The sequence below is a fragment of the Rhopalosiphum maidis genome, chromosome 1 (genome assembly GCF_003676215.2).
Source record: "Rhopalosiphum maidis isolate BTI-1 chromosome 1, ASM367621v3, whole genome shotgun sequence".
NCBI classification, from domain to species: domain Eukaryota; kingdom Metazoa; phylum Arthropoda; class Insecta; order Hemiptera; family Aphididae; genus Rhopalosiphum; species Rhopalosiphum maidis.
In genome coordinates, this window is record NC_040877.1 from 9125559 (window position 1) to 9149057 (window position 23499).

At 26.9% G+C, this 23499-nt stretch overlaps 1 protein-coding gene across 1 annotated transcript in view; it reads left to right on the forward strand.

Moving 5' to 3' along the window:
• The window catches only part of LOC113555952 (serine/threonine-protein kinase pakA-like), a 199210-nt gene that overhangs the window by 52348 nt on the left and 123363 nt on the right, over nt 1-23499 (forward strand). The window contains exon 2 of the mRNA XM_026960600.1: nt 4316-4496. The gene's annotated coding sequence lies outside the window, so the exon portion shown is untranslated. The remainder of the gene's footprint in view (nt 1-4315; nt 4497-23499) is intronic.

The following is a 23499-nucleotide window of genomic DNA, read 5'->3' on the forward strand; positions in this document are numbered from 1 at the left end:
CGCTACTAATTGAAAAACTCAAAAACAAACGTCTGTATCTGTTTACCACTGCGTAACAACATATTTTGAATATAATATTATATAACTGTGTAGTATCAGTGACAAGTTACATAAAACTAAATAAGTAGTAGCTGTACGATTAAATAGGTATATACGATATTTGTAATACGTATAATTCTTGGATTTGACAATACGTAAAAAATTCGTTTTTCGTTGAAATGTCTTCGCACTTAATATTACTATTTAATAACTCCTAAGCATTTGCGCTCAACGACGCGAAAACGATTATATCAAGAACATTACGGCACGCAGACGCAGAATAAAAAGCCAGCTACGAGCACATTTTTCTAAAAAAACATTTCGTACAACACTTAATGCGCTCGTAAACGATGAAAAAGGTTTATCGAAAAATTTTCAAAAATAAGCGACGCAGTGTACGCAGTGAGAAAGCGGTCGGTGGCTATATTGTTTTCCATAAAAGTATATTGACCATGGGAAATATCGTGGTTGTCCGCATGCATGTACAACGTTTACAATTTCAACTTTAATCGCCGAACCTCAAACCACGATTGAAGCGGTCAAATTCTATACCGTGATCGGGGTGTTGAAGCGGTAGAGATAATGTACCGCGACTGCGAACTACGATATTTCCCGTTGTCGGCGAGTCTTAATACATAAAACAGCGGCTCCCAACCATATTATCTTATACCTCTCCGTATTTTATTCCATCTTTGGCACGACCTTTGATTCTCAATCAAACCAAATCTCTTTGTGTAAAACGTTCTATGTGTACATAGATATTTTCAATTGTAATTTTTCTTTTGTAAAATATTGTCATCTCATTGAAAATCTCTCCGTTTTATTAATCTCGTTTATCGTGATCACGATGACGTATAGAGAAAAAATCGAAGAGCATTGTGTCACAAGGCTTTGGTTGTGTTTTTTAATAATTAGGTAAATGTATTTGGAGGTCTTCGTAGATTTTTTTTATAACATAAATAATATAATAATATAAAATGTATAGAATTAATTTGCCAATCATGAAAAATTGAGTTTAAAAGAGTACTATACGGTTGTGAGAAACACCACGATCAGTACAGCCCGGTTAGGTTAGGTTACCGAACATTTTGAATAAGCCCTAGTGTCGGGTCGGTACGAAAAATCGTATGCCACTCTCCAGCGTTTAAGGGGGTAAACGTATAATAATAATGATAATAATGATGATAATAATAATAATAATAAAAAAAAATTGAAAACCACCACGCCACACGGTCCTCCGGTCGCGCTCCACCGCCAGTCCCGCTTTCCAATCACTCCAGCACACGCACGTGGATATAATCGATAACCGAACATGCACTACACCGCCGAGCGTCGAAATAATAATTTTATGCGCGTGCTAACGGCAGTGCCCCCGGCCGGGGTTGCTGTACACGAAAAACGGGTTGAAACACTTACCCTCCCCGGGACGTTCCACATATACGCTCACTTGCACACACCTTCGACCAAACTTACGGTGCCCGCCATCTCCGCAGTCCCCTTTGTGTTTACGGCAAATTTTATGCGCGATTCAGCAGATTTGGCCCTACACCAACCAATTCTCTGTCCACCTGCCCTCCACTGGCACCTCGTCCAGACCGCATTTTCCTAACACCCCCCGGCCACAATATATCTTGTGTATACCTCACTGCGCGTCACCGATTTATGTGCGCGCACACACACAACCACACGCGCATACGTGTACACTCCTCTTCGCCGTAGTATTATGCGTGGCTACATTATAATTTCACTTTGTCAGGTACCGCGCACTCTTTATCGTATTTTTTTTCAAACTTTATAAACTATTTACCGTTCTAATACACTTTATACGAGGTTATTAGTGTATAACGAGGTGGTATGGTACCGTTCGGTTGAAGCGCAACCGTTTTTTCAACGGATCTCGAAGTCTTATTATAATACCTATAGCGAAAACCCTTTTTACAAAACGATGATCAATTTCATTACGGTAAAGGATTTGTTTTTAATTTATTTAACAACGTGAAAAATGGACGACAATTCAACTTTTGTTGATCGTTAGACGTCGTTTCACTAAATATAAAGTACGGGCTCACATAAATTATCGAACATAAAATATGTCGTTAATTATTTATAAATAAAACTCAAACTTTAAAAACGCAAAAGTTTACATTTTTTATCATTTCTAATTGAAATTACTTTTTCGATAATTAATTTACAAATGATTCAATATTTTCATCATTATTATTATTTTCATTTTTTTAAACCTATCTATAAAATACTGTATGTATTCCGGATATATTCTAAACAATTAGTTAATCGCATTTATTATTAGTACATAATAATTATTGCAGTGGTTTGGTTATTTGAATGTTTCTTACTAAATTACTTTAGTTAATTATGATTGAGTAAGTGTCGAGTATATATTGAGAGCAATGCCATGTTTTATTTATCAGATAATAATTATTAGTTTGCAAATGGGTTTTGATTGAAATAGTAGTGTGGTCGTCCGTGGTATTATTCAATATTTATGTTATTGAATAATATTACATGTCAACGGCATTTTTCATTTGGAGTGAATAATTTTCATTTTTTTTCTTATAAAAATAAATAAAAAACCAAGGAATAAACTGTTTTTGTTTGAAACTATTTAACTAAGCTAGCCATATTTTACAACATAAACTAACATTTAAAATTTTGAAATATTATTTAAACTTCGTGATTACAATAGTATAAAGCACAAACAAATTTTTATCGTTTTATTAAACATCATCATTCACATCATTTCAATACTTATTGATAATTATTATTAGATTATGTGTTAATACTAAATAGTATATTAAATATACTAACACAATTAAAATATAATTTGAAGAGTTTGGTAAACATTTTAAAATTGTTACTAAACAATTTTCATAAAAATAAAACAACAATAGGTAAATGGTAATAAGTAGTAATTACACTTAAATGTCGACATGCACATGTTATGATATAAAACCGTAAGCAAGCAGCAATTTTTAACGATATCATGAAATCGTTTTGGTATATTTAGCTCATTAAAAGACGATGCAGTTTTTAATGTTTAAAATTATTCATTATAATGTATTATGTTTATGCATATAATATTATACTATTTTAATTCGAAATAATAATCTATCGTGATGATATGTAATTATTGCTGGTAAAAAAAACTGTATACAAACATTTATATTAGATGAAAATTAATGTAACTAATGATAATACTAATAATTATTATTATTTTTATGTGTTTAGCATAAATATAAGCATATGATATTTTAATTAACAATAAATTATGATAACGAATAGCATAGTCAATCTTTGTAGTGTTAAGTTAAGTGAAACTAAGGCAATTCCCGCCGGGATATCCAATAGACTAGTAAAATTTTCTTTAGTGCGTTAAAGATAGAAATTTCCCATCTATATTTTAAAAAAAAATGTATTATATATGAAGTATAAATTGATTTTTGTTTTTTTTTTTTTATGTATAGTAAAATAAAATAACCTAATTTTTAAATATTTTATTTAAATAATGATTAATATAATAACAAATATTATTATTATTATGTTAATAAAATTAACAAGTTATGCCTATTGATTAAAACAAATAAAGTATAAATATAAATATTTTATAATTTTAATTTTATAACATAATATGTTATACCATTAAAATTAAAATATATAGACGCATAGATAATTCACCATGAAAATTATATATTAATTAAAAAGTCTATGATTTATAACTATTTTGTTCTTAAAATGGGTTTTTTTTTCATTTTTATTTTGAATAATTATTCATACCTGCTTGGATATTTAATAGTTTGATATGAACTATAACGAATAAAATAATTTAATTCTAGATTATTTTTAATAAACACCTTAATATGCACGTGCTTAGTTCTTTTTAAAAAATATAACTAAATAAACATGAAAAATGTTAAAAACCTAAACTTCAGTTGTAAAATTGAAAAATTGAACCAGAAGAGTGAAGGAAATACTTTCAGTATCTTAAAATAAGTTCTAACAACAAACGAATTATTAAAAAAAAATATTTTCAAGTCAATGATACGATTAACTTTTTTTTTTCGGAATTAATTTATTATTTTTTTTATCCACTTAATGTAGATAAAAAGTTAGTGTTATTTTCACACAAAATGGGTACTTTATTTACTCGTGTTGAATCTGATTTAATCTTTGTCAATGTAGTTTCAAAGAATACATTATCCATAGTACAACAAAATAAATAAATAAAAACAAATTAATAATGAAGCATTTTATTTTTCAGATGTTAAAGTTAAGTGTTTGTGGTGCCGGCGGCGGATGCAAGGTCGAAGAGATGGCGTGGTTTGTACACCGGTAGGGCAAACACGGAGGGACTGAAAAGCGCCCTGGCCCGGCTTCGGCAGAGGACCTCTGGACAGTCCCATGAGAACAACACTGCAGAACCCACTCGCCACCATGCTCATGTGAGTATTCATCACGTGTAATATGACGCAATATTATAGTATAAAATATAGTTGGTCACAAAACTATTAAATGGTCACGTGCAATCACTATATTTTAGGAAATGGTTGCCATAACGCGCGGGTAAATGGCTAAACAAAATAAAAATTTTAAAAACTAAATAAACAAATCATTGCGAATAAAATTTATTTTAACTTGGAAACAGTTTAAACCAAAACACATAAAATTGTCGATTTTCATATAACTTTTTTTCTTTCATACTGCCATTCAAACATATTGGAAACCTTTCAAAAAACAGATGACGTAATGTGAATAGAAATTCGTAAAATATTTACCTTGAACAGAAGTGATGGCTGATGTATCGTGCGTCATGTGCTTTATAAACAAGTCGATGATTGTCATGAAATAAAAAAAAAAAATTACTGTTATAATAGAAAATACTATATAGTTAGTTATTATTTAATATCACACGATATAGTGGTTTGATGTCACTGAATTTACACTTCAACTGATTACAGTTTGTCATTTTGTTGGACTAAATGTTCGTCAAATAAAATATATTTTTATTTTATAATCATAACTAATTTTTAACTATGAAAAACTAATAAATGTATTAATTTAAATAATAATAATAATAATAATATTAACTTATTGTATTTATTGTAAAATTGTAATATTTGTCTTAGCGCATAAATAATTAAATAAAACTACTTAACAATTATAATAAAACAAAAACAGAATATAGTTATGAGAAAACCTGGTCTGGCGTTAGGCATAAAAATAGTACTTATTTATATTTTAAATCGGAAAAACTATTTTAATATATTAGATAAATTAGTGATGAATATTCATTTTTAAATGGTAAATAATAATAATAATAATAATGATATACCTGAAAGTATATAAAAAAAATTTGGTTTAAAATTAAAAAAAAAATTATTTTTGTTCAAATATTAAAACTGTGTAACAGTATAAATATAGAATATAGATGGTTAATTGATGTTGTTGAGAATAAAATATTTTATACTTGTAACATTTAAATTTCTATTTATCAATGTTCATGCTTTGTATTTATATTTATTATTTTAACATTAATTTTTTTGCTTTAAATCCTAGAATTTTTAAACTAGAACTGTATGTAACAAATTTACAATTATATTAAATCGACGAAATCGTATATTATCTTATGTTGATGATTATGATAAAATAACAAAAAAAAGCATCATCATATATTTAAATATTTATAAAATCTCTAAATTGTTATTATTTATGTATATATACATATATATTACTTAGAAATACAAAACCAATTATAAGATTTTATAAATATATAAATATACAATGATGCATTTTTTTGTTATTTTTTTATGATCACTTACACAAGATATTATATAATTTCATATAATTTTTCAATTTTTAAGTAAATCCGTTACATACAATTCTAGTTTAACCAATTAATGATTTAAATGTGTATATATATATATATATATATTACTTAGAGATGCAATACTAATTAGATTCTTCTAATATAAAACATATCGTATTAAAAAAAATCACTTTTAATTATACAACAAAGTTTCATAAATTTATTTTATGTGTCCAGAAATAATACATTAACGTTGATCATTAATTAATTTATTATTCATAATAGTTACTTATCACAAAAGTTTTTGTCGTTAGGGTTCGAATAAGTTTACAGCATATTATCTATACTTGTAATTCAAAACAAACATGAATAAATTACAATTCATGGTCAGCGTCTAAGTCAAATATATTTAAAGTTAGAGGCAATTGATTAATTAAGTTGTTGGTTGTAATTGTCATACAAATGATGGAAAACATCTAAAACCAAGTTATAATGATTATAAATGCAATTTATTAAAATGTTATAAATTGTTTTATAATTTAAACATTAATAAAAAAAATAATAGGACATACCTACTAGTTGTATTACATTAGTCACTGGTTATTATTTTTAACTTAACTCGTTAAAGAGGTTAATTTTGTATAAAATTGTAAATTATATTTTAACATATTATTTTTATTTGATACTACAAGTTTTATACTTTCACACACCCAATTTGGACATAACGTAATAGACGACTACTATACCGAGTACTACACACATTGCTAACAAGATTTTTTAAGATTTCTCTACAATAAAATTCCATCTAAAATATCAACAATATCGACATCATTACCACGAACAATCTTTTTTTTTAACGTTTTTGTTTTTACTATCACTGAAATTCGACAATACATAAATATATAAGGTATATACCGTACATAAATGAGTTACCAACTTTGATTTATAATGGAGCACATTATATCTAATTATAATCAAAAAGTACTCCAAAAGAAGTAAATAAAAACAAAAAAATCATCGTCGTCGAGAAAAATACTAATTAAAACTTTTGGTAATTATACGTAGTTTGAAAATAACCAGAAAAGAACAGTTTTTATTATTATTTGTCATTTCAGAGAATCAACCTTACTATTGTAACTAAGAAGAATAATAATTTTACCTTAATGCTAATGAAATGGTTTATTATTATTATTATAGAACAAAATATAAAAGTAACTATTTTTTTTAAATTTTTTTTTTTAAAAAATGCTTTTTGTAAACACATAATATACTGCAGTTAATAAGTATTATGAGGTATGATATTATAATAAAATCAGAACATAAAATAAATGTTATATTTTGTTAAGAAAAATTTAAACTAAAAAGTATTTTAAATTATGTCTTTAATCGTAAATATTCATATATAATAATTATATACATACATATATTTATGAGTTAAAATATTATTAACTGATCATACTGCCCATGTCCCAATTATTTTAATATTATTCATTATAATATTTAATTGCGTTGTCATCATATTAATTCATAAAACTCTGCCTTTTATATGCATACCCAAAATGAATAATTAAATTACATCAAGTTGGAATATGAAGGTTATTATCTTTCAAAAAACGGTAGAGATTAGCACTGATATTTTATCGTTATACTCAAATACTATTAACTATAATTAATTATTCAGGACACCAGTCAGTGCTGCAACTAAAAATATTTCGGTTCCTTATTCTATATATGTCATGCATATTATATAAATTCTTAGACTTTGAATTACACATGTAGGAACAACTTGGACTTCCCTAATTTCATGTTACCAAGTTTATGAGGAACAATAACTTAAAATTATCATATACGCATATTTGTACTTGTATTATACTTGCTCATATATTCCTTTTGGTAATAGTGACAGAAAGTATCGTATCATTTTGTTGAAAAGATAACAATGTCATAATTTAATGCAATTTAATAGAAATATGACCAACGAGTAATACTTCAAACACTGTCGTTTTATTATGCTCAATATTTCTAAATTCTTATTAAAAATTAAATAAATAGTAAAGCTTTACTATCAAATTACCCATATAGTACTTTAAATATAAATTTAATTAATATGGTAATTTTTTATAATAAAGTCCAAGTGACCAACACTTGGTTTGATTGATCGACTATCATATTTCATTATCAAATAGTTACGTATAAAAATAAAACAAATGCTGAATCTTAGACCAACGTAGATAACGACAGTGCAATCAAAAAATCAATGGATACATAATACTGTGTATTATAATAGTCTTATCATGACAGTTTAAATTTAATCCAGATAATTCCATTTCATAAACCTACATATATTTTAATGTTCATTCCATCAATTAATATTTTTTTAAAGTATACTAATTATTTTTTTTTCGTTTAAAACGCAATACATTGATCCAAATTAGTTTTAAAATAATGACGCTAGGTCGATATTGGTTTTACAATGTCGTTTTTTGTATGAACACTTTATCATGCAAAAAGAGCGCTCCAAAAGTTTCAAGAAGTCCTTTGAAATCGATTGAAGTATAGTTTCATCGTACTTTTAAAAGGTCAATTTTTAGGACTTTTTTAAGTTTACTAATTAAAAAGCTTATTTTTGAATATATTTTATTAAAAAAAAAACCTTGTTGTTATATTTTTAAACATAATTAAAGTAAATAATTAATAAGGAATAATGAGATTATATATAAATATCGTATATTAGTTTTCAGTGAAGTAATTTAAAAATATTTATTTTTGCAGAGATATAATAATATACTTACTTAATTAAAAGATAAATACGTCTTAAATTATAATTTTATTACAATTGATAGTTTTTAATCAGCATAAAAACTGAATTGGCCAAATTTCCTCGTATAGAAAAAATGTTTTTCTTCTCATTGTTTTATTGTGCGACCATACTGTAATCAAAATTTGGGGTGCATCCAAACACCAACTAATCAAACTACTATTTCAATTGTCTCAAAATCTTAGATCATAATATACGTATATCCAATGAACATATATATTTTAACCACTAATAAATAAATGTCGACCTCGGTTGTCGGAATACACGAGTACATAACCATATTGGGGAAATGTCATCCGCATAACAACGTCTCTCTAGGTTCAGGAAACAGCGGGTGTGACTAAGTCTGGACCGGAAAATAATAATCGCTCGAATACGTTTGACACATCGGCATCGGTGTGTAATGCGTGTATGAATAACGTATATATATATATATATATATATATAACCTTCAGTGACTTCGTACCGTATCACGATACTGGAAACGTACATAAACATGCGTGTGCATGTCTACTATTGGCCTATTTATTGAACAATACAATACAACATAATAATAATAAGGCATTTAAGCTAAACATTATCCAAAAACCTGTAAAAATATATGATATAAATTCACGAATTTCTAGAATGTACTAGAGAACCGGAAAAACGTTAAACCGTTTCGCTTACTAAAAGGCCCCCTGTTGTCAACAGTGTAAACCGAACTCGGTTGGCCACCGAGTACATAAACAATGAAATATTATTATGGTCCTTTTGCTTTCTAGACTCAACGAGCCCGTTTCTAAAGGGTATTGCATTGCTATGGGAATACAAGCAACATCGACCAGATGAGTGAGTCCTGGGGCAGATAATTTTGTACACAAAATGGTATAACCACGGAGTAGGAAAAGCCACCAACTGATCTCGATATAAGGCAGACTTTTCTGCTAGAAACTATCAGCCTTATATTATACTGTTGTTATATATTTTTAATTTAATATTAGAGTACTGACATTTAAATAACATTACACGATCACTTATTGAAATAATTATACGTATAACTAACACGAAATTATAATTTAACGACGTATGTTTTTTAAAAAACGACAATTTAAATAAAATATTTGCATACATTACGTGCATCGTCACAAGTTACTACAATTTTGTTTAGCTTCAATGAATATTTATTTTTGGTCTTATAGAATAAATAGTCTTAACGCGTGTTTTTCCTCGACAAGAATACATACAAATTCGTATTTACGTATAGGAAATAAACTGTATAATTCAATAAACTTACTGTAATAATTAGGCTAATGGTAATGGTCAAAGTAAACAATAATTTAGGAAAAAAAGAAAAAGTTCTTTACAAACATAATTTTTAAATATGCACAAAAGCACACTAATCTTATTTAGATACTGACTGCTGAAGTTTTTCTTTTTTTTTTAATTGGATATATTTTCCGTCTAAGATAAGATTTATAATTCGTATTTAAATTTCAAATAATATTGAGAGATTGAATCACTAAGTTGTGAATTTTAATTGTAGAACACTTAACTATAGAATACATTGAGTACACAAGATTATTTTTTTATTTATATAACGATAGTAAAAATACGTGTTAGTTCATATTAATATTATAAGATTAAGAAAATAAACACGAAAATATTTATAGAAATAAAAATACACAAATAACCCTTATCATTTAATTTATTTATATATATTTACATAAAACATAGCACATTTTACTTACCAAATGTTCTGTAAGAAAAATATAAAAATATTTATTCCTTAAACGTTTACATGTTTACCGCCAAATTCTCAACTATTGTACCAATTCATATAATGCTCAAAATAAATTAGAATCCGCGAATTATTGTTATAAACAATTTTAAAATATTTAATGAATTAAAATTAATACTGACCAACAAACTTTCGAATAATATGTAAATAAAAATATTAAGGTAAAAAATACGATCAACAAAATAAAGTATGCATTAGTGTATGAAAATATTTACTCCTGTGATGTTATTAATAATTATTAAAAAATGTTTATTTTTTGGAATGTGTCTTTTTTGTTTTATATAATTTTATTGATATACAAAATAAAACTTCGCTTTTAATTTTACAACGTCCCAAAATGAATTTATATTTTGTAAGCATTAAAAAAATATATCCAAATACAAAAAGTTCTGAGCCCTTAAAAAAACAAATATGAATTCAAATATATATTGAAGTGCACTTTCGTCATCTTTGATCGGCATGACCACTCGTCATGATGAATATAACAATGTACACATACCTACTACAGACGAAATTATATTCAAAGTGAAATATCCATGCATTATGTACATATTAGCATTTTCAAAGCTCTACTCCATCGATAGATTATTAGTCTAAAAATAAACGATTACATTAAAAACACATTGATTAATAATTGTTATTTATAATTTTTAATATCATGTTGCAAGGTTTGAGTAGTATTTGATTTGAAACACATTATCAATGGAAATTTAAATTTTACCATAAAAAAAATGCTCAGTTATGTTTTTTGCATCTATTTTAATTACTTAAACGAAAATCTAGTAAACATTGCAAACCTGTACGATTATTGATTTTTTTTTTATGTAATATAACCAGGGCCATTGTCAGTTTTTTCATTTTGAAATATAGTTTTTATAGCCATTTATCAAAAAATATATATAAATTACGTAGACCTAATAAAAGTTATTACATAAATAACTTTTTTAAACAGATGGACCGCTCAATTATAATGACAGTAAAAAAAAAAAAAATCGTTAAAAATTATGGTTATAAAATGTAAATCTTAAATGCTTAACTTAATTATCAAAGTGACCGGGCCTACGTATACCAATATAAAAAAAAATATGTGAACTCACTATTGATTTAAAAAACAATCTGTATAATAATATAGTATCGGACTTGAATTATAATTTCCAAAAAAAATATTATTATTAAATAAAATATCATCTTTGAATTAAATTATGGCCATGCAATAGGTACAAAGTACGTGTAGATAATATTTCAATTTCGACCGCACCGCACTGGAAACTCGTAAACTCGGAACGGATTGCGTTTAGCGCTGTCGTATATTATATCGGCCATACTGCTATACATATAATAGCGCCTAGCAATGGATACGTTCGAGAATTTACGCCGGAAGTGCTTAGGGGCACCGGCCACACGGCCCTTATGACGAGACATTATTAAATTTGTCACGGAGCGGAATGATCCGGAAATAATAACGATACCACCATTGACACGCGCACCGGAGGCTTAGATATATTTTATACTCGAATATTTTTCTGTGTTGGTTTTCGCGCTCACATTCCGTCGAACCACATTCGCTAGACGTTTATCACGGCATTCGATCATATGAAAATATTTTTCTAATCATGTGTAGGCTTCGATGACTTTCTGTATCGACCATTATAGTCACATTGTACGTCGATAGGTTGACGTGATGACGTCAAAATATATAGACAAATAATTAACAATAATTCACAATAAAACATAATATAATATACTTAATAAACGATAAATTAAATATGAAATTAAATGCAAAAAACAAATAAGAAATATGGTGTTAATAAAAAAAAAAAAATATCGAAATTGTATTTTGATTTTTAAAATATATTACAGATGTTAAATTCTAAGATGTTAAATTTAGTCATGTACACTCCATCGGTGGGATCAAAAGAAGGACTAGACTGCTAAACAAACAAATTTAAAATAATTATTTCATGAAAATTACTCTATTGGCATCTGAAGTTTTAGACATTTTAGTGTATTTACTACTTAAACTGTAGCTTAAAATACAATTTTCTTAGAATTAAATAATGTTAACATATGCAAGTTCAATGCACTAATGCGTAGGATCTATTTATTTAAAACGAAATAAGATGTATTATATATTCTATGTGCATATTCTTCGGAAATCAAAACTCAGAATTACTACCCACGCTTACCTTTAAAATACACATAACTTACTGAACTCGGCATCAAACGAAATACTGGTAAACACAATCTAACTTAATTTTAAACATTACAAATTATAATACAAAATACAAAGTATATAATATAGATTATACTGAAAACATTTTAAGCACTCAAGAAAATTTAAAATTGTCTAAAAATACAAAAATTTGGTCATACCTTAGAAGTATCTACTTTTTCTTTAAATTTTAACTAGTTATTCAAAATAACCAATTGCTGTTTATAATATTATTACAAATTAAATTAAAAAAAAAAATAAGAAGAAAATTAATATTAATTATAAACTAAAAATATTCCATCACCGTTATGCATTAAACAATATACCTACTATTGAAGTCTTTAAAATAAAATATATATATACATATATTATTATAATCGTTGATTTTTTTTTCTTTTTTATCTTCCAATATTGTATTTGATACATCTTAACAATTATTATTAATAATAAAAATATATTATTAATTGTTGTTAAATTTAATTTAAAAATACGACAAAAGTAATAACCAGTGAATTCCATAATATAGTATAACATAATGAGATAATAAGATAATACCTATAAAATAATTAATGTCATGGCATTAGGTAAAATCTGATTATAAAACTTAAAAATTAATGTCATTTATAAATGTAATAAAAACAGATGAGATTATAGTGAGGAGAAATTGAACGTTAAGGAAAAAAATGAGTGTAGTGTTTTAAGCGATGAGTGCATTTAGAACGAAGGAAAGGAGTGTAATTAGTGGGATGATAATAGCATTTAGATTAGAGTAGAATTTGGAAAAATTACCAGAGATATGTTCAAAAGATGTGTTTTGGTTGTTTATAGTTTCCGCATAAGTTTTAGTTTCAGGTTGAGTATGTTGGTCAGTAGCCTTAGCTGATAGAACCTTTGGAGAAGTTTTTTGAATGCTGAGTATCTTCTGAAATTGACTGAATGGTCCATTGAGCAAAGGGTGCATTTAGAGCCAATTTCTTCATTAATAAAAAATATGCAAATTTTCAGCAGTTAAATTATTTTTTTTTACAAATTTATATTCAATATACGTAATTTGAATTATTTTAGATTGCTTGTTTAAATTTTAAATAAAATAATTCTTTTTATTTTTTACAAACTTTAATGCAATTTATACTTTTTTGATTAGATTCCATTATTTTAATGGGTACCCAATTCTAATATTATAATTTCATAATAAATACAAATTGAATACTCAATCTTCTGTGTAACTATCATTTTACCTAAATTATTTTTTTTCGTCTTGATTTAATGTTTCAAAGTATATTAACATTTAAAAATTTACACATTTGGTCCATAACATTTTTATGAGTAAGATAAAAAGGATTTTTCAACGTGGTATTTTATAGTACATCGTATTTTGTTTGTAGTTCAATGTGCATAATTCAAAGTACATTAAAATAATACGAAAAAAAATCATAAGATAATCATTAATTTTCTGTACATTTTAGAAAATAGATATTTATGTAAATAATTAGGATTTATTTTATGACAACATCAAATCATGATTTAGTATAACACATAAATATATTATTAGTTTAGAATACAAGTGACTTATTCGTCATGACAAAATATGTATTATGATTAATTTTTTTTTTCATTATTATACGGTCGATTAAAATTTCACGAAAATATCCTCGTTTTTAAAAATAAATAATTAAAGTTGCATGCGTATATAGACACACATATCCGTATCCGTGTGTGTACGCGCGTGTGTGTGTAAGTGTGTGTTAATTTATATAAGCAATAGAATTGTTTTGTTGTTGGTAAACGTAAGAATCGAGTACACCCTACCCCACCGACCATCAATATCTAAAATTCTTGAGTAGTGCTGTAGTCGGACGACGTGGTGCAATTAAAACGTGTTCACGTGCGGAAAAGATCGCAGCTGTTGGCAATATTTCATCGCTTTGAAAAACAGTGAAACGGGTAAAGGTTTATATAATATACGTATATAAGACGGTATATGTGGTTGTGAAGGCGGTGACTAATGAGGCTTTTTCGGGACTCTTCGGACCGTTTCATTGCAGGCTACTGCCGAATGTTATGTTTTTCTGGATTTTAAATCCACCGTTTCCTCGTCCTAGTCATGTTTTTTTTTAATTATCACCCAGTTTTCATAAAACGAACAAGCAATGTTAAAAAAAAATACGTTTTCAGTTTTTTCTGGGGCTTATATATCTAAATATACCGACGCGGCACCGGCACCAACGCCTGTCTATCTTACATGATATTGTAAAAAATAATTCACTACTGCCGAAATTATCGAGGGGGTGTGGGAGAATTTGACTTTTCTTACGTTGTCGTGGTCGTGTCATAACAAGATACGACTGCTGTCGTTCTAAAAGTATTATTACTCCGCTCGTATCACACGTTTCACCCTTTGTTCCGCGCCGGCAGCCAAAGACGGAAATGCCGCCATCAATTCCGTTTTGAAGTTCTAACGATTTTTTATTGTCGCGTTTATTACACGAGAATATTTCACGTCTCTTTATTTATCCGCAACTACCTACCCAAGTAGGACCGGGGAATATTATGTTTCAGTCAATTACCGAAAGGTTGAAAAGCGTATTTCGTACCATAGTTTTTCGACTTCTTGTATCCGTATAATATTATAAGGGTACAGAGTAAACACGATGTTGTACATAATAGATCCGGTCAATAATTGTTTGACTACACTGTGTGAATGTCTTTGATAAAATTCTCTATCAAAGCCCATGCGGGTAAAAAATATACGAGCGTACTAACTTAAAGTATTAACATAAAAATCTATTAAAATGTTCAAACAGTTCTGCTTTAAACGAATGAAAAAATATAAATGTTTGTAGAGCAAGCTGGTAAATCTGTGTTCGGTATTCTGAAATACCATTCTTATTTCAATTATAATAAAAATCATAATATCGAGAAATGGTAATAAAACTAAAAATAAAATATTTTAAATATTGTAAATAAATAAAAAAACCATTTATATAGTTATAAACATTAATCATAACGACCATTTTTTTCAGATTTTCGATAACACGTAAGACTTAATAAATCTGTAACATAAGGTACATATACCCAATAGTTATTTTTCATGTAAAATATTTGAAATTATTTTTACACTTTAAGAATTACATTTATATTAAAATACGAGTATCATATATTTTAAAATTTCCCTATCTCAATCAAAAACACTCAACTCGTACTAAATTTAACGCTGATACGTTTAAAAAAAAAAACTCTTTTTATCAACTTAAATATATACATGATTTGAATGGAACAAGATTTTTTACAAATACTGAAATTAATGAAGCATACAATTTCAAATAGAGTATATTTTTACGAAGTGCGAGCGGTATAAATTTTTATTAACATAAATATTGCTTTTATGAGTTCCTGGTTAAAAAAATAAAAAAAAATACTTAAGATACTGCGACGGAGATAAATATTATTCTGGGCATAAAATAAATTTAATTTATTCACACGTAATTCAATTGGTTTTTTAATCGGAGTTCATTAAGACTCCAATTGTGTTCAATCTCGGTTAAGAAGAGGTTTACATTGTACCAATTTGAAGTGCTCGACAAGATTTTAAAATTATCCGCTGCGGACTGAGTTCATTTAATTAAAAAGTAATGATTATAATATTTAACATAAATTTCTAATCGAATGGATCTACATTTAATTTTGCCGACGATGTTTAACAGCCCATCACAAAACTATTATAATATACCTATATACAGTTGGACGAATGCCAGGTATTTGACCGTCGATGTAATTTAAATTCCTACCGACACCGACGAACACTAACAATTATAACGATAATCGGTTAAAAACAAATCTGCACAAACGCCAGAATATTTAAAAAAAAAATCATGAAATAAATATATGTATATATCAATTTGCAATAACTATAATAAACTTGAATCGTTTTTGGCAATCGTTTATAAAAACGTACATTTATTATATCGATTTCAAGTGGTGGCAATTCAACGGTTTTGATTTGCTGCGTTCTTATTTTAAACGCTGAAAACACACAACCCACTTATTATTATTTTTTTTTTTTGTATCACACAAAGTTATACGTAAAACATACGATTTTATTATTTTTGACAACGTTGTCTTGACATACCAGTTCTTAATAACTATTTTTAACATAATGCATTTTAATATAACAAAAAAAAAATATTGATGTTTACATGTTAAAACAATATACATTTATAATATTTCATGGTTAATAAATATAAGTAATATAAGTGTACACGTCGACAATTTACAGTTGTCATATCCAGAAGTATGCTACCAAATTTTGATCGAGTTATGTTCTTGGGTGACTAGATCAGTTAAGGTTGAAAACTTTTTCAAGAATTAACTACTGTTCGCAATTCATTTAAAATCTCACGGAAGGTAGTTTTGTTTCAAACGTATAACTTTAATGTAATTACTGATTAAATTAAATGACAACTGTGTTAGAGAAAGATTGCTAACCGTTAAAACTTTGTTAGAAGAAACCACGAGAGAACATTCGAAATAATACCAACAATGTTTACAAATATTCTCTACTCAGAGAAAATTTAATATTTTATTGCATTCTGTATGGTTCAAAATCAGATTAAATTATTTTAAAAACGTTTATGACAACTAGAATAAATACAGAACTTTAACTTATTGCCAATGACATAAATATTATAATATTATATATATTGGAATCTTATAAACATAGTGTGATAATAAATATTGTGCGCTCATTTATATTATGATGGTAATGTTGTTCCTATTATTTTGTAAAATTATATTATAATATGTTTATATACTAACGATAATAATTAATTTATATCATATATTATTTTTACTATGCCATTTGTTACTACAAAACTAAAAAATAATCTTAATTGATAAAATAAATTAGTAAATTACAACAAATATATACTATTTTTTTTTCGTTAAATAATGAAACTTAGTGGAAGTATTTCAGTATAGAACAAACCATTTATTACTAATGGTCACGTAACATGATTCTACCCTCGCTGCTGAATTTTAAATGCAACATTGTTTTCTTTCTATCCATAAATACTTTAAACTCCTAAAAATCAGTACTGTTTTTACGTTTTAAACTATAATAATAACAATAATAATAATATAATGAAACATTCAATAAAATACAATAGGTTCCTATTATGATGTTTATGTGTTTACATATTATATTTAAATAGATATATTTATGTCTAGATAGCAAATTAAATTGTACATAAAGACGATTTAGATAATGTACACAACTATTATGAATTGCCCGCTCTTTTTTAAACCGAAGGATTATATCCATAAACACGATGTTTTTAAAATCACGTGTAGTGAAAAACTGAAAAAAAAAATGATTTCATAAGTTTTTGTGTTAATTTTAATGTGTGCATGTGTGTATAATACTTTATCGTACAGTCTACCGTGCACTTTCGGTCCGTTTAATAATAATCACAATCGTTGTCGTACATAGCGATGCTGCGGCGTTGTTTAATCCAATTACGAAGGTCCAAATGCTTCGTTAAGAACTGCGTCCCCTTGATCGCCATCACTCAGTTGCTTTACTGACACATATCGGTAGGGTACGTGCGTAAGTGCGTGCGTGGGTTCATTTTTTTTCTGGTGTGATCTATTCAAACGAAACGCATGGTAGGAAATGGACAGAAGGTTTTTGCTTTATTATTATTATTTGTTTCCTTTTTTTTTTTTTAACGAGAGGTCAAAAAGAGAAGCGACTCGTCCTCTCGGTGGACCCATTTATGGTGTGTACTACAGATTTATTTCCAAGCGGTATGCCCTTTGGACCATGTTATGGTATAAATGTTTTAGACTTTTATTATTGTGCAACGTATGCAGTAAACATATATATATATATATTAAAAAATAAAAAACTATTTTTCAAAAAAAACAATATTCTTAATAAATATAATGTACACAATATACGTCCTGGCATTTTCGTGATGTTCGTAGTATAAAAATGAACGACCGAACGAATACACCTCTGAATAAGTTTTTACGTACACTTATCCAATAGATAAGAAAAAAACATAAACATTATATAATACGTCTATCAAAGACAAATTTACAGTAAATGTTCACATTTTCTTATTTTATTTATAGTTGTACATTTATCAAATGTATTTATATTATTTCCGATGTCGTATAACTTTTTGAGATATTTCTACAATTTTGTCAAATACATATGACGACTATCAGTCTATTGTTATATGTACCTATATTAATTTGAAAGTAAAAAGCCAAACAATAGAATTTTAAGTTACACACATGAGTGTATGACATATCTTGAATCCTATAATAATTGAATAATTCTGTTTAGTATAACATTGGGAAGTTTTTAATGTTAATTATACTTTTATTAGATTAAAATGTTTATTTATTATTCGTACACGGTTGATTCGCATTTTAATAGAACAATATTGGTAGTTAGCTCATTCCGTCACATAGGTACTAACTATTGCATAAGAGAAGTACGCATAAAATCAAATTTGTTTACTATAATCCAAATGCGTATGTTATAATTCATTTTTGACTTTTTAGTTTGAATAATGATAACTATAATATCGATATAAACGGCATACAATTAATACGATTTAAACTAAATAGAGCTGATTGACAGACAAAAAATGATACATAATATAATAAATATTTAACAAATAACAATAAATAAATTGTTTAAGTACATAATAGGATGATAGTTACATTGTAAAATGTTGGTGTTCCTGAAAATACCTCGATGATAAATAATAGCTATCCGATATGTTTTTCCTGACGTGGTTTTCATTCATTTTCGCTGTAATACTACAATGGTACAAAAGGCTGAAAAGTACAATTAAAACCGAGTCTGTGCTATAAATTTCCATCCGCTAACCACAATCAATAAAGCATTATAAACTCATATTTTAAAATATACCGCAAAAAACAATCTCTTTATTACAATACATACGGCGGTCGGGCGGCTAATGAAAAGTAGCCTCGTTATTTTCGATTGTAAAATATTACAATATGTAAGGAAATAATGTATAATGATACAAATGAGTCGGTGAGCATGCGAATAACGTTTTTTTGGAATACCAATGAAATAATGGTACATTATCATGGTGTAATGGATTCGTATTTTATAAATAACGATTATTACAGTTAATATTATTGATTACCCTAAGTATGTTTTTTTTTTGTTTTATCATTATTATAATAGTCTAGTCACAGACAAGGACTTTTCTATTATAATATGTTATATGACTGAATAATATTTATTTTTATTTATTTTTGAAAATCACGTTTATGAAAAATTATCAAGTACATTAAACTTAACTGTCTACGCGTTTCTGACAATAGGTATATACAGATAATTATGGTATCTATTGATGAATGTTTTGTCTTTCATAATGATACATTTTACATTTCTCCATTTATACGTATGAAAAAACATGTTTTGATGAAGATTATACCACATAGAATTGAGACGAATTATATACTAAGATATTACCTCGTTTTATATTTTGACGGTTTCTGTTTTATAGAAAAATTATGTTCAATGAAATTTGTATGTAAGTTCATTTATACATAAAAATTTAATTATAAAAATATTTAAAACATAATTTACATTTTCTAACGACGCAGTTAGTAAAATATCGAAATAATATTAAATTTTGTAAAATTCTGACGCTTTATAAAGGATGATTTAATATAAATAAATGTTCAATAAAAAAATAATTTAATTTGATTTTTCATTTGCTGCAGGATTCATTAACTAAAGATGAACGCTTATTAGTTTTAATATAATGCATTTATCTTACGGTAAAATTTTGATGGATTTGCTTATAGTGCGTAGCTAGAAAATTAAAATAATTTTATCAGTTCGTTAGGTTATTCAAATCAACGTCGAATTACGTGTTTGTAATTCGTTCTATCCATGATAAGTCACGTAAACCAATAATTCTTCGTTTTCTTCCGGATACCGAATCGAAATAAATTGAAACTTATTCAAAACAGTGAGTGGCTGAGGTCCGTACCGTATTATTTTAACTGTTTGGCTGTTTGTCCTGTAACAGACGTGATTCGAATAATATTATAATTCAATAATTAAACAAAATATAATTAATGCTTGATTAAATAAAATAAATCATCTCTTGTCAACTAAACCGCCTTAACAGATAAAATGATCTATATATTATATATTAAAAAACCAATAATAGCTTAAAAATATACTTTTATATTTCTTATACATAAAATTACAAATAATAAATATTAATAATAAAGGTAAAGTCAAAACATTTTGTAAAAATGTAAATAATTATATAGTATTAATTTTAAACTTGTGGTCTCATAACAAGGTAAATTATTAAGATTTTTTAAAAAAGTGACAATATTTAATACTATTTATGAAAGCATTTAAATGGCTTTTAAATTATTCTTAAGATATAAATACATAGCTTAAAAATACTCAACTAATACAACAGTAATAATCTAAAAATGAATAACACAATTTTAGTTCTTCTTCTATTTTTTTTAAAATTATTATTACGTAAACATTATATATTATAGGAATACCATTTTTGATGTATTAATAATATGCCTACATATCCCATTATTAGCAATGCTACTATAATATTTATCTCTGATATATTTTAAAAGTCACAACAGTTCAATGAAATAGCAGATACATTATAAGGGTTAAAGTACCTTCTACTAAAAAAATGTATTTTTTTTTTTTTATGAGAATATCACCAAGCTATTCCATTCAAAAGAAATGAAAATCACAAAAACCCCCTAATGTGTCTACGTCATACCTCAACACCATCAATATATTATCCAATTATGTTTTGTTTTATTTTTTTCCGTTCTAGTATAATATGATATTGCTTGCTATTGGACTTTGATATTACATAATATTTGATAGTATTGTTATAATTGTTTTTGTAAAGTAAAAACTAAATTCGGCTTTAAAATATTGCAAAAAAAAAATAAAAAATTAAGAATTTATGTGTTGAGGACGATTTGTTGCAGTGTGTTCACGGTGAGTTACATCACTTTCTTCAGTTCATTCTAAAAATGCAGTGTTATACTATAATTTTGAACAGAAATGTAACATTAAATCGTTAAATAAAAAAAAAAAAGTATCTGGATTATTTAAAATACCTTTTGCATGTGCTTTTAAAAATCAACTAGAAGTATAAATAATCGTATATACTTTTAAATCGTGTATGTAAAGTAATGCCAATAGCTTAGAACTGTAATTTACATTCGATTCAAATAAGATAGCATTGAAAGACGCAAACATATTAGACGAGTAATGTATTTTGTGAATATTATCTTTAGCAATTTTAATTTAATTTTATTCATTAGTTTGCTCCTGACCAGAGGGAATTTGTCGTACAAAATGTGTGAATTAAAAAAAAATACACGAAACTGAAAAAAAAAACAAAAACAAATCCTACCTTAGGGATAATAGCGACGGTTCGTACGTAAAATATGTTGAATTCGTTATAAAAAGGATATAGATACCGTCGAAACTGTCACAAATTATCGCGGAGCTGCGCTCGTTCATTTCGAGTGTGTATAGTATAATATATTATATACGTATGCATATAACGTGTATACCTGTATGATTTAATCCTCTTCTTGCGTCGAAAAAACGACGATAAAAATATTTAAAGCCTCTGCCTACAACACAAATTTATGTTATTAAATATTATTATTTATCAGTGTCATATTGCCCGAAATCATCAGTATTGTGCGTATATTATAAACGGCGTTTTATCGAACTGTGTAGTTACTATATACACTTGTTGTACTTACAATCATTACAATACAAATAAATATTATGTAACGTAAAAAGGACTGGCGTTGCGTACACGTGTAGAAATCGTGTTCAGTCCACTGCGCACTGTATATTATTAAAATATATACATATCAGTAGACAGGTACACGCGTATATAACATGACAAAATCGGTTCGCCATGACGGCCTCTGTGCAAAAAGTGTAGGTACGAGTATACCGCGCAAATTGGATGTTATTACGGTGACACTACATACATAGTCGGTCAGGCACACGAAGTCTGAGAAATAACACAACCGCCGCCGTGTCTGTACACGTGTATAAAATATATATATTACAATATGATCGTGGGATGTGTTAACGAAAGCAAACAAATCTACATTTTGCAGATTACGGAGGATAACGTCGAAAATATTTTATACAGTTTGTTGTTTCCGACCTAATAATTTACAAGAAACGCGGTACATACTTATTATGATATATTATTATATACAGGTACAACAAAGTATACTCTTTGCCTATTGTAAATATTTGCAAAAGCAAATTAAATATCTTTCTCCGGATTTCCATTTTATTTTTATATTAATTTTAGTCACTTAAACAAAAGGCTTACGTTTTATTTCATATTCAAAAAAAAATATATTTTTTTTAAAACATTGAACGTTTTATGGATGAAAACTGCTTTAGGTTTAAATATTACACAATATATTATATAGTGTAATAATAATATAATACTTTTATATTTTATACATTGTATGTGTATTTATGTATAATTATTGTATGCGTATTATTATTGTTGTATAATTAATTAAAAATGCTCAAATAGTTATAAAACCTAATGGATTTTAAAGCTCTGCGGTTTACGTGTCGTAGTTATACAGACTCAGAAAATTGCATAAACAAAAAAAAAAGTCATACATATTATATTTATGATGTGATACTTATTAAATTATTATCATAAATAATTATTACTCGAAATAAACATAGTTTATTAATTAATCGTCAATACGATCGC